Source organism: Canis lupus, chromosome 13, assembly GCF_003254725.2.
Source record: "Canis lupus dingo isolate Sandy chromosome 13, ASM325472v2, whole genome shotgun sequence".
Classification (NCBI taxonomy): Eukaryota; Metazoa; Chordata; class Mammalia; order Carnivora; family Canidae; genus Canis; species Canis lupus.
Window position 1 is genome coordinate 11,146,712 of NC_064255.1, and position 11,234 is coordinate 11,157,945.

General features: G+C 35.2%; 1 pseudogene; it reads left to right on the forward strand.

Moving 5' to 3' along the window:
* The first annotated feature begins 7,363 nt into the window (after window positions 1-7,363).
* On the forward strand, window positions 7,364-8,206 carry LOC112662111 (pre-mRNA-splicing regulator WTAP-like; annotated as a pseudogene).
* The last annotated feature ends 3,028 nt before the right edge of the window (window positions 8,207-11,234 follow it).

The following is an 11,234-nucleotide window of genomic DNA, read 5'->3' on the forward strand; positions in this document are numbered from 1 at the left end:
AGATTAGCCATCTTGCTGAATACCTGAATTCCAAGAAACTACAAAACACATGTAATCCTAATGGAAAAATAGTAACCTGAATTCAATAAGAAAGTTGTACAGTTTGGAGAAAAATTTAAAAAGGAAAAATAAGGCAGAATATGAGTCCCATTTAAGATCAATTTCCCAGGGATGCCTGGGTGGCTCAGCAGTTGAGCATCTGCCTTCCTCCCAGGGCTGATCTCAGGGTCCAGGGATGGAGTTCCACATCAACCTCCCCACGAGGAGCCTGCTCCTCCCTCTGTCTGTCTCTGCCACTCTCTATGGGTCTGTCATGAATAAATAAAATCTTAAAAAAATCAATTTCTTATAGAAAACTCAAAAATTTAGGAGAAAAATGTTTTATCCATCTTTCAAGGGGATGGATACATATCATGATTGCTAAAGAACTATTCCAATCTTTATCAAAATGTGTCTATACCATAGAAAATTGTCCTTATGGAAAGAAAATAACTATTTTCTCAAGTTTCACCTTTTCCCAAATACTCCATAAACACTGGCATTTATTCATATCAAATTGAATTCTGTTCCTTAATATCTGATAGGGAGATAAATATAGTATCTTTTCCAGCCATTAGTATTCTGTTGTTATAGCCACTGATCCTATTGTTAAAATATTATCTCCCAAAGATACTTACATTGTCTGCTTGAAATATCCCCCACTTGTCTTGAATGTTTCAACTCTAGCTTATACTTATGTCATTTAAAATTGTTCAGGATGAGTAGGTGAGTATGGGGAAGCAGGTGGGGGTAGACTGCTTCTGGGTACACCTGTATGTCAGGTTTGCAAGATATGTCGAATATCATCCACACTCATACAAGTCCTAGAGTCGAATTCAGGTTATCAAATTTCAAATCTGATATGATAGATAAGATCTCAGACCCTGGGGGCAGGTTGCTTAAGCTACTGGGTGTTTTTCCTTGCTAACTGTGTGATCTTGGGCAAATTACCTAATCTCTCTGTCTCATTTTCCTTAGCTCTAAAAAGGGGATAATGACAATCCTCATACTGTCATTATAAAGATTAAACAAGTTTATAAAATTAAAAAATTTAGAATAGTGTCTTGTATATAAGAAATGCCATGTAAACATTAGAGTTTAACCACTGAGTTCTCTCTAGGGAAACTTGAGTGTGTTTCTCAATCTATTTTAAAAGTTCAGTATCTAAATTCTTTTCCTCTCAGGAAGATTCTGTTCCTTATGAAGTTTTCTCCAACTGTCCTGAGCTCTGCATTCCAAGATATTTTTTTTTTTATAATAATGTCTGTATAGACAGTAAGATCCAATTTCTTTTTTTCCAGGCCAATGGGGAAGGTTCTGAGAGCTGCCTTTAAATGAATCTTCTGAAAATAAAAATTGCTGACTCCATGTTGACAATTTTAAAAGAGTAGCATCTCTAGCAAATCCTCATCCTAACGGGGCACACAGCTACATGAGAAATTTTACAATATGACCGCATTTCAATACATGTTCTTTGTCAAAGAAGTTTGTGAAGCTCAAGGTATAACATTAGTGAAGACACTAAGGTATGAGTAAAGACAGAGAGTCAAACCATCTTTTCAGTGATGGATCCAAAGGATGCCAGAATTTCTATATAAAGCATCTCAACCCTGCTGAACAACTTGGATGATTCCTCTGTTGAGAATGGAGAAGTTTATATATTTATAATTCATGATCACCAGAGCTATAAAAAGCCTCATAACACTCATTTCAAATGTCCAATGTTGAGGTTAGGAGAGTTAACACTAGACGTTGTCAATTTTCTGTTGGATGTGATTGCTTAGCACTGTTAATTTAATATTAGAATTGTAAACATATTTAGCATATTTTATTGTTTTTTCTTTATTAAATGGCAAAAAATTTAGTGATTTTGTTATTAAAATCATATCGCCATGATATTTGTCTTCCTTTTTGTCAGTTAATTACTATATGCTTTATAATTAAATTTACGTCAGGAAAAATGGGCTTTATATATAGTTCTTTGCAAGATGTATGTGAGTTTTCTACTGTCTCCCACACACAAATTCCCCTATAGAGGTAATTTTACAGTATTTGCCCATTTAAACACAATCCATCTTTCCTTTCTTATAAACATGTTGCCAGTACTCATGAGCAGTTCTACAATATTTAGAACTGTAAAAATTATTATGCAAAAATTTAACATATTTAAACATTATTCATGATCATTTATGCTCATTTTAATTTTCTTTAATGTTCCTTTTTTATAAAATGCTAACTTTTTCTAAAAGAACAAACTAAACATTCATGGCCTGATAGTAGTTTAGCTACCTCATTTCATAGACTCCTAAAGCAAACAACTAAAAACTGGGACTTAAGAGAGACTGGAATTGCAAAGATGTGAAGCAATGTACACCAGATACCAAAATTAGAATCAGAATTGGGATTCATCTCCATGTTTGTCTGATTTACATCTGTATAATTTTCTCAGCATTGCCCAATTCCGCTAGATGCATTTAAAATACCCAGGGTCTTTAAATGCTTGGGTAAATGATGGGATCTTTCACTTTATATCTGGACAATTAGTCTTATGCAGACACAGTGTGATTTCTAACTTCTCTATTGATGATATAAAGAGGATAACTACATTTTCAATGTAGATAAATACCTTTTATTATTAAAAAGTCACATGCACACTCAGGATGAAGAGCTGTTAAATAGCCACACCCACAATGTCTTTGCCATCATCAACTATCAGTTATTGAGATCCACTAGCACTGTGCTAGACAAAAAATGGGGCATTTAAAATGCTTCCTGAGCTTCAGTTAATCTGCATATTTATTCCAATGACAGGTATACCAAAACATTTCTTTGAAAAAAATGCAGCGTACCATCTGTCAGTGCTTATTTCAACAAAGAAAATGTCTTTTTCCCCCAAATCATTCGTAATATTGAAGAGAGCTAGAAACACAATTGCATTCCATAGTTTCTCCTTCATGCTTCTGTCACTTTCTAAATGAATTTGGCAGAACCAAATTAATAGCTGAGAAGGACTAGGAAGAGAAATTTCTCGATGGAGAAAAAAAACATTAATGTTTTCAAATATTTACATTCCACCCTGAATCCACAGTCTTCTGTTTTTATTGCTAGATTGTAAAATGGCAATACCAAACCACAAAAATATTTTAATTTTCAGAAAATTAAGAATGAATTATTCTTAGTCTTCTAAAAATATATATATGAATATGTCAAATTTAGGTAAGTGAACTCACAAATCATTATTAAGTTTTTTCAAAGTGTACCTTCTTGGTTAGTGTTACTTCTAACGTGTCCCTTTTGCCCTACCAAGCAGTTTAACAACAGATTTCAGGAAACACAAAAAAGTCTTTTCAAGGTCATAGACGTGAACTATATTGCCATCACATTGAAAAAATAATCAAATGGGCTGAGTATTTAGAGAATTGTTATAAATCTCTTAGTCATAAGAGCCAGAACAAAAGAAATGCCTCAGTGATGCTTAGTTGGTCATAGCTACAGGTCACCACTATCTTTTCTCTGTTTCTAAGAACATAAGAAACATCCATTCCCTCACCCTCGTAAATTTAGACACAGTCATTTGACCTCCACTGGATAGTGATATATAATCAGAAGATGTGTGTTTCATTTCCAGATGGAAGCATTTAATTGTTGGTACTCAGACTTCCAGCCTGCTCCCCTCTTCCTGTAATTGTGGAAGCACCTGGTGACGGAAACACAACTTAGCTGCCGTTGAGAAGTTGTTTAGACCTGCAGTGGACTTTGTTTGTTGGAAAAACTAACTTTGGTTGTTTCAAGGCACTGAGATTTTGAAGTTTGTTTTTATGTCATAAATGAGCCATTCTGATGAATATGAGTACATATAATAATTATAGATTATAAAATGGACATACCAACATTATATATATATGTGTGTGTATATATATATATATATATATATATATATATATATATATATATCTTATAGTTTGTTTTTGACTTGGTAATTATGACCAGTAAATGTAGGATGTCAAAATTGAATGTTTTAATTTATAGTGGTATTTCTATGTTAATTTTCTTTGACAATAAAATCCTTAATGATGGGATCCCTGGGTGGCGCAGCAGTTTGGCGCCTGCCTTTGGCCCAGGGCGCGATCCTGGAGACCCAGGATCGAATCCCACATCGGGCTCTCGGTGCATGGAGCCTGCTTCTCCCTCTGCCTGTGTCTCTGCCTCTCTCTCTCTCTCTGTGTGTGACTATCATAAATAAATAAAAATTAAAAAAAAAAAATAAAAAAAAATAAAATAAAATCCTTAATGAAATCAGGCCTGAATTGGCACTCTGTCTGGCTTAGCAGAGATCCATATCTATCTATCTATCTATCTATCTATCTATCTATCTATCTATCTAGATTATTATATATTATATATCTATCTTTGCTCTTATTTGCTTATCAGCATTGCTCTATCCTCTTTAAGACCCAACTCACATTACACCTCCCCCACTATTCTTTCACTCCACAAGTAATTTTATTTTACCCTTCACTCCCATAGCACATCATGACATCTTTAATTTTTCAGTTGATAAAGATGTTTGAATTTTCTTTAATATATTGATACCTCCAAATTTGCTGATGGGTTTTCTAAAAAATGAAAATTCAAGTCCTTAATATTTTGGGAATCTCTCCTGTCCTATTTTCTCAATCTACATGCTTTATCTTGATCTCTTAAATGCCTCCTTGGTTCTTATGTTTTACCTGTGCTTACTGAAACATGAAGTGAGGATCTGTCCCTTATCACCTAAGGATTTTTCTACTAGAACTTAAAACTAAGTTCATTTTATCTAGCAAGCTCTACAACATATTATCATTATTATGATCTCTATTATTTGCACAACTCTCAGTTTCAGTTTCTTTGTTTCTCTCTTGGTTTTGCTTTTTTTTTTTTTTTTAACCCACTTAGCAAAATAAAATTATTATCTGCCTTCTGCATAGCTTTACCAGCACAGCTAACATGGCTGAAAAAAACCTCATAACCATGCTGACTTGCCTGACACTAAATCAGCATCATTTGATCCACCTTGTTTCTTTTTAATATTCATGGGCCTTTCCAGATCCTAGGTAAGCCAACCCTTCTGCCTGTGTACTAGACCTGGTTTCCTAGTCTTACCTAACTGAAGAGCAAGACTCTAGCCATTGCCTGATCTCTCACTTACATGGTCAAACATTCCCTTTACTGATCATTCCACAAAATACATGAACATACTGCTATTTCTTTTCATTTTATTAAAGAAGCTTACAAACAAAAAGCTTTGTTTGTTGTTCTCAGTGCCCCTCCAATACTAACCAACTTTTTATCTTTAGAGCCAATCTTTCTGAAACAGTTCTCTGTGCTTACTGTCTCCAAATTCTGTCCCCCACTTCTATCTTTAAAAAAAAAAAATATATATATATATATATATATATATATATTTATTTATTTATTTATTTGGAGTTGGGAGAGAGAGAGAGGGAGAGAGTATGAGTAGAATGGAGGGGCAAAAGGGCAGAGGGAGAAAGAGGCGCAGAAGAAAAGGGAGAGGCAGACTCCCCATTGATTAGGGAATCTGACCTGGGGCTCCTTCCCAGGACCCTAAGATCATGGGCTGAGCTGAAGACAGCCACTTGACCAACTGAGCCACCCAAGTGCTCCTCCTCACTTCTGTCTTGAATCGACTGCAACCAGGTTTCAATTACTCTGTCTACCTAAAGTGCTCTTTAAAAGATCACAAAAGACCCACACTTTGTTACACAAAATGGTCATTTGAGTCCTTATCTGATTGGCAGCAGCATCTCAAAACAAGATCTTCACTTAGTTTTCAAGATACCATTCCCTCATGGATTTCCTCTCATCTTTCTGCCCATTTTTTTAGACTTTCTTCCTCATTTACCAACCTGGAAATGTCAAAGAGCCCCAGGGCTCCATCCTTTACCTTACATAGGTTTTGAACTTTCATTCTTTCTATAGAGCTTCTCTAGTCTCATGGCATTACATACCATGCCCATGGTGATGATTGCCAAATGTTTAACTCCTGTCTAGACCTCTTTGGATACTCAAGTATGCAACTGGTTTCTTGTCATTTCTTCTTTAATGTCTAATAGGCATTTTATGGTCAATATGCTGTAAATAAATGTTCGGTATTTTCTAATGCTATCCAACCTTATGTGGTCTTTTTGAAGTACTTTTATTGAAAGTCAAAGATAATTCCATTTTTTTGGTTGCTTGAGAAAAAATAAATAGCATCATCCTTTGACTCTTCTCCTTCTCTTACCGTTGAGGCTGACAGCAAATCTTTTCTGCCTGACCACTCTTTACCACTCTTACTGTCACTATCCTAGTCCAGATCATCCTCTCTAATCAGGGATTTTTTCAATAGTTTCTGTCATAGGCAGAATTTTAATATGACTGCCCAATGACCCGTGACTTTGTAAGATATCTTCTCCTTGTTTGGGGAAACAACCTGTAATTTGTTGCTAATAATGGAACATGGCTCAATGATGAAATAGCTCAGCTTGTTGACATACCCTAAAATCTCTCCTGTGATTATGTTACCTCCTAAGGCAAAGGTGAAGGGATTTGGGAGATGTAGGTAAGGTATCTTAAACAATTGAGTTATTTAAAAGGAGATCATCCTGATGGGCCTGACTTAGTCAGGTAAAGCTATAAAAAGAGGTCCCAGAGTCAGAAACAGAAATCAGATTCCCCCACTGACCTTGAAGTAAGCTCCTGTGTTGTGAGATAACCATGTCCTATGGGACTTTGGGAATCTTCTATGAGGTGAGAGTAGAATCCAGTTTCAGATAAGTGCATAGCCGGGCTAAAACTTTGATTGAAGCCTTGTGAGACTCTGAAGAGAAAGAAGATTTAGTTAAACCATGTTTGGATTTCTAATCCATGCAAACTGTGAGCTTTCTAACTGGTCTCATGAATCTCTAAAAGTACAACTCTCTAACCATTTTATACTTCTCCACTCTTAGTTTTATCTTAAGACTTCAATCAATTGACCTATTTATATTTGATTATTTTGTACATTCTCTCCTCTACAATTGAAGTTCTGTAAGAGTGGAGACTTTTGTTGATTTTGTTCATTGACAGAAGATTTTTAATACCTACAAGCACACGTGGTCCATAGCATATGTTCAAAGAGCTTCACGCAATAAAAACTACTTTTGTGGCCATTTTGTGGCAGTGAGACCCGCAAATAAAGGGGAGCACTGGGGCTGCGGCGAGAGGAGGAGCGGGGGTCAGGGTGGTGCGATCTGGTGGCCTGGGCCAAGCAGGCAGCAGAGCCTCGGCCTGTGTGCTGGGCAGCACCTGCGTGGCCTCCATCTGGGGAGGATTCAAGATGACCAACGAGGAACCTCTTCCCAAAAAGGTTCGACTGAGTGAAACAGACTTCAAAGTTATGGCACGAGATGAGTTAATTCTAAGGTGGAAACAATATGAAGCATATGTCCAAGCTTTGGAGGGCAAGTACACAGATCTTAATTCTAATGATGCAACTGGGTTAAGGGAGTCTGAAGAAAAACTAAAGCAACAACAACAAGAGTCTGCTCGCAGAGAAAACATCCTTGTAATGTGACTGGCAACCAAGGAGCAAGAGATGCAAGAGTGTACTACTCAAATCCAGTACCTCAAGCAAGTCCAGCAGCCTAGCATTGCCCAAATGAGATCAACAATGGTAGACCGAGCGATCAACTTGTTTTTCCTAAAAATGAAAGGTGAACTGGAACAGACTAAGGACAAACTAGAACAAGCCCAAAATGAACTGAGTGCCTGGAAGTTTACGCCTGATAGGTAAACAAATCATACTCCCCAGTCAAGACTTCCCTTGACAGTCCTACTACAAGAAAGCTGTGGTGGGACAGCCAAGTACTCGTTTCTACACCAAGACTCAGACTTTTTGAGCCAAAAAAAGCCACATTCTTATACTATCCAGCTTGTAATGGTTAATGTAAAACTTACCAGATGAACCTTGTGTTTCAGCTTTTTTTTTTCTTCCCCCTCCCCTTGCTTCAGAGGCCTGATGGCGTCGGACTATTCCAAAGAAGTGGCCACCTCCGAAAAATTCCCCTTCTAAAACATGTAGACACTTGAGAAATGTTTCTGTTTGAAGAAAATAGAGGGAGAAACAGAAGTCTTAAGTCTGTGGCACACTGTGTCTTCAGACAGTTTGGAGGAATGAAAACCTAGAGATTTAAAATCATGAATTGAACATGTAAAATTCCAGTAAAATGTAAAAATGGAATATGCATCCCTCATGCATCGCTCTTAACCTTGAGCATAGTAACTTAGAGACACTGTATCTCAAGTTTGCCAATAAGAATGTGAACTTCGTGATTGTTGTTGAACTGGGTCAAAACTCAAATGAGGTGAATTTTGCCTTTAAAGAGTTTATTTGCTAAGTACCAATTTAATAGTCACGAGAGAATCAAATAATAGATGTCAGTACAAATAGTTCATATATTTAACCATTTAGTTTGGGGCTCTATATTACTTGATTGAGCCTTAAATCAATGTGGCTTTAATCAATGGTTTGTTCTTTGAATGGTTGCTAATGTTGTAGATAATCTTACTGAGGACTGTACAAACAAACATAAAGGTGTGGTATCAAACTTCAGGTTGAAACTATTTGAAGCATTATAAACATTCATTTCACTACTAGATTGTATAAGGATATTGGCTGTGATGAGACGCACTGCATTATTTTTTTCAGTAGTGAAATTAAATCCCCATTCCATTCAACAGGCACATGTTGAAAAAGCATTGTCGTTGGTGTTAATGGGGGAATGCGTTTCCTTCATTGTATTTGGGTCTTTTGTATTGCACTCTTGATATTAAATTAAGTTTGCCTTGAAAAAAAACTACTTATATATATATATAACACAACTCTGCTCTACAACATGGATCCTAGAAAATTCTAATGTCTATGATTCTTTTGCCATACTTTGCCATGGAGAGCAGGTTGGGAATAAAAACATTTTAATTCTGAGTAGATTATATGGATTTTTCACCCAATTTATTGTGTAATCTTAGAGATTGGGAGGAAAAGTTCATTTATCTTTATACTCTAAATAGTACTTCATAAATTGTGATACTTAAGTATATGTTTTGCCATTTAATTTTAGCTCTTGCATCTGGAACATACATGAAAGTAATGATAAAAGTGGGAAAATATACATTATAACTAGTCTTAAATCTTTTCAGATTTAACTACAAATATTGCTCCTAATTAGTTAAATAGATCATTGTATCATGGGATGCTTATAGCTTTCTATGAAAAATATATTAGTTATAGATTATAAATCTCCTTGAAAATAGTCCTATAAATCTAATTTAATCTTTTTATTTACTTCTTGATATTAGGAAAGTGACTCTGATATTAATGAAAGTTCTTAGGGTCATGAGTTGATGGTCAGTTCTATGAAAACAGTGGTAGACAAAATTATTTTTGACAGATTCAAATTCTAGCAGACAGCAACTGAGGAGTATAGAGGAGAGGACATGCAAGGTTAAGTGGAATCTTACAGAAAAGGAAAACACATTGGCCGAGGACAGAGTTTCTCAGCTTCAGTTCCACTGAAATTTGGAGATGCTATCTTTTGCATTATAAGATGTCTAGCAGCATCTTTGAGTTCTACCCAGTAGGCCAGCAGCATCCCCATTCTACTTAGAACTACTAAAATGTCTGTTGATATGGTCAAATGTTTTGGAGACTGAACTTTCTCTTCTTCTTCTTCTTCTTCTTCTTCTTCTTCTTCTTCTTCTTCTTCTTCTTCTTCACTGAAAACTATTGGTATATAAAATAAGCAAGATATTAGAGTACTAGATCCAGAGTATCAAAAGTCACAAAATTCAAAATATATAATTAGCAAGCAAAACTCATTGCCTTTCTTTCTTTCTCTTTCTTTCTTTCTTTCTTTCTTTCTTTCTTTCTTTCTTCTTTCTTTCTTTCTTCTTCTTTCTTTTTCTTTCTTTCTTCTTTCTTTCTCTTTCTTTCTTTCTTTCTTTCTTTCTTTCTTTCTTTCTTTCTTTCTCTTTCTTTCTTTCTTTCTTTCTTTCTTTCTTTCTTTCTTTCTTTTCTTCTTTCTTTCTTCTTTTCTTCTTTCTTTCTTTTCTTTCTTTCTCTCAAAGAGAAATTTTAATTCTTTTGAAAGGTAACTCTCCCTGGGATGTGTTGATTGACAAGAACTCGACATGTGAACTTGCTTTTAGAAGAAAAGATACAGGCATAACCTCCCCCACAAAGAAGCATGGGATGTGGACTTGGCAGTTACTCTTTCATCTAGAATGTAAACCAAGAGCAATAAGATGATGAAAATAAGAACTGTCCCTAGCCTTAATTATTCTTAGATTGTTCCCTATAAATGCTATTGTTAATTTTGAATTGGAGAGAATGGGTACAGTTGTTGGCATAGGATATGAGCAATTGAAAAGAAAGAAGAGTAAACAAAACCCAAACCATAAATACAGCAACACTAAAGCATATTTCTGAAAGGGAGAAAAAACTTGGTTCAGACATTAGGCATCATATTAATAATAAATTAAGTGCAATGTATTTGGGCAAACAGAAAGTAGAGATAGCATAACAAAGATAAAGATGAATGAAATGGAATAATGAAATGTAAAAAATTACAGCAAAAAAAAAAAACTAAATAAAATGACAAAAAAAAAACCACTCAGGAAGAAATTATCTAAAGAGATAGAATAATTTATCTCTAACAAATTCTTTACACTTCAGTAAATGATAGATATAATGAAATGCATGGACAGAATAAACACAAGATAATAAGGCAAGATAAGAAAATGAAAAGGAACAATAAATAAGAAATAGGAGAACATATACAATCATATGCATAAGCAAAGGAATTAACTACCAAATAGCACCATTAGAGAGATAATAATAATAATAAATGAACAACTGAAAAGATGGATACATGAGGGTTCAGCATAGACATACCTAAAAAATAAAGTATTGACATGGTGAAAATCACTAAGAATGGAAAGAAAATTTTTATAATTGGAAAGTAATTTTTAAGGACATAAAGATGGCTAACCAAGAATTAAAATCAAACATAGATAACTGGTGGTCCTGAAGTAGAGATGAAACCAAACGAACGGAAAATTTAAGGCTGGGATCCCTGGGTGGCGCAGCGGTTTAGCGCCTGCCTTTGGCCCAGGGC